Source organism: Pseudopipra pipra, unplaced genomic scaffold, assembly GCF_036250125.1.
Source record: "Pseudopipra pipra isolate bDixPip1 unplaced genomic scaffold, bDixPip1.hap1 HAP1_SCAFFOLD_49, whole genome shotgun sequence".
Lineage (NCBI taxonomy): Eukaryota > Metazoa > Chordata > Aves > Passeriformes > Pipridae > Pseudopipra > Pseudopipra pipra.
In genome coordinates this window covers 32501-35000 of record NW_026990972.1, presented here as the reverse complement: position 1 = coordinate 35000, position 2500 = coordinate 32501, and the positions used below count along the sequence as shown (strand labels likewise).

The following is a 2500-nucleotide window of genomic DNA, read 5'->3' as shown; positions in this document are numbered from 1 at the left end:
GACGTCGCCGCCGACGCCGAAGCCCGGCGGCGGGTCCCGCGCCGGGACGAACTCCGCCCCAGCGGCTCGCTCCGAGAGCGGGGAGCTACGGAGCGCTCCCCGAGTCTGCATTTAGGGGGACGAAGGCCCCCCCCGCCCGGACGGGCGGGCGGGCCTGCGAGGCGCCCCAGCCGCGCCGCCGGGGAACGCGCCCCCGGCCGGCGATTGATCGTCAAGCGACGCTCAGACAGGCGTAGCCCCGGGAGGAACCCGGGGCCGCAAGTGCGTTCGAAGTGTCGATGATCAATGTGTCCTGCAATTCACATTAATTCTCGCAGCTAGCTGCGTTCTTCATCGACGCACGAGCCGAGTGATCCACCGCTAAGAGTTGTCTGACTTTCGGCACCGCCCCGCGCGCGCGGAGGGGCCGGGACCGCCCGCGTCGAGCGGCCCCTCGTTCGGCGAGGACGTCGCGCCTCGCTTGACCGCACCGTCACATAACGCGCACGAGCGAAGGAGAGGCGGGGGGAAACCCCGCCGGGCTCCCGAGGACGACGGCAGAGGCGGGGAGCCCGCGCTCCCGGCCGAATCCCCCCCTGCGGCGATCGACGGCGCCGCGGGGGAGAAACGCGCCTCGCGCCGCCTCGAGAGGCGGCCCAGGCGCCCGGGCTCGGCCCGGCCTCCGCGCGGAGAGCGGCGGCGCGCGCCGGACCGCGCGCCGCCCGTCCTCCCGGCCCCGCCGGGAACGACGCGCCCGCGGCGCGGGGCGCGACCCTCGGGCCGCGCTCGCCGCTCCTCTCTCGCCTTCGCGGCCGCCCGACGCCGCCCCCTCGGGGCCGCGGGCAAAGGCCGCCGCCTCGCCGGCGGACCGCCGCGCCGCCCGGACGAGCTCGGCGGACGGCTCCGCCGCCTCCGCCGCCGGCCGGGCGGGTCGGCGCCGGCGACTCGAGCCGGCGTCGGCAGCGCCCGAGGCCGGCCGGACGACGGCCCGCCGCCGCCGCTGGCGCGGAGGCCCTGCCGGCACCGCCGCCGCCGCTCGGCGCCCTCGACCCCCTTTCGGCGGCCGCGCGCCCGGCGGAAGGCGGGCGGCGCTCGGCCGGGGGGGACGGGGCCCCCTCGGCCGCCGCCGCGCCGCTTCGCCGCGGACGCGCGGCCCCCGGCCGGGGCGACGGGCGAGCGACGGGCGGGGCCCGGCACGGCGCTACCGCCGACGGCGGCGGGCGACTCCCGGCCGACCGTCCCGCTCGGGGGACACGCGCCGAGCGGCGACGCCGCCGCTCGGAAGCCGGCGCGCTCCCCGGACGGCCTGCGGGGACGGGGACGCCGCCCACCGGCGCTCGCCCGGGCGGGCGGGCGGGCGCGCGGCTCGGCGGCGGCCTCCTGCCGCCGCCTCGGGGGGGAGGCCGACGGCCGCGAGACGAGAAAGGAGGGCGGCGGGCCCGGCGGCCGCCACCCGCGCCGCCCTCGGCGGAGGGCACGCGCCCTCCGCCGCGGCGGCGGTCGCCCCCGGCGGGGGGGGCGGGCGGGACGGCGCGCGGCCGACCGCGCGCCGCCGCCGTCTTCTCCGCCGAGACCGGACCGCGGAGCGGGGGGGGCAGGGGACCCCGCCCCGGCACGGCCGCCCGCGCGGCGGGCGGGGACGAGCGCGGCCGGCGGACGCGGCCACCACCGCAGGGGATCGGCGGGAGTAGGCTCCCCACCCCTCAGTGGCACCGCGCCGCCGCCCGGCCGCCACCGCCCGGCCGCCGGCGTCCGGCCGCCCGAGTCTTTAAACCTCCGCCCGGCTCTCCCGGCGGCGGCTCTCGACCCCCGGCGGGGGGGCCTCGCCGGCCGCCCGGGCGCCGAGCGCTAGGTACCTGGCCCTGGGGCGAGGGAAACGACCTGCATGGCCCCGCGGGGGTGCCTCCCCCGCTGCCGCCCTCGGGGGAGCGTCCGCCCGCGCGGGCGCGCCCGACGTCCGCCACCACCACCGCCGCCTCCTGGCTCGGGGACCGGGGTTTCCCTCAGTAGCCCGGCACCGCCCCCGAGAGGACGCCTGCGGCTCGGACCGCCCCGCCGGCGCGGGGACGGCCGACCGGCCAACGGAGCTCGCCCCGCGCGCGGCCCGGAACGCCCCGCCCGGGCCCTCGCCCTGCCGCGCCGCCCCTGTGGGCCCGCTGCGGGCGGAGGGTCGGAGGAGCCGCCTCCCCGGAAGGCGCCCTCGCGCCCCCCCCTTCGCTTTCTCGCTTTCGGCCGTCGCTCGCCGGGCGCCGACGGCGCCGCTCGCTCCGCGCGCGCCCCGGGGGCCGCCCGCGCTCGCCGCTTCCGAGCCCCCCCCCCCGCCCGCTCGCCCGCGCGCGCGGGGGGGAAGGACGGGGAAGCGACCGAGGCGCCGACGGGCGGGGCGCGGCGGCGGCGGCGGGCCGCCGGCCGCCGAGCGACGAAAGACGAGAAAAAGAGGGGCGCGCGGCGCGCCTTCCGGCGGCGGCCCCGCCGGGGACCCTGGCCGCCCGCAGCCGGCGGGCCGGCGCGGAGGAGAGGG

General features: G+C 82.6%; 1 non-coding gene across 1 annotated transcript; it reads right to left on the bottom strand.

Annotated features, from left to right (window-relative positions):
- Positions 1-216: 216 nt before the first annotated feature.
- Positions 217-369, bottom strand: LOC135408503 (5.8S ribosomal RNA). Its single transcript, XR_010427649.1, has one exon. It is a non-coding gene; the product is annotated as a 5.8S ribosomal RNA (ribosomal RNA).
- Between the last annotated feature and the right edge of the window lie 2131 nt (positions 370-2500).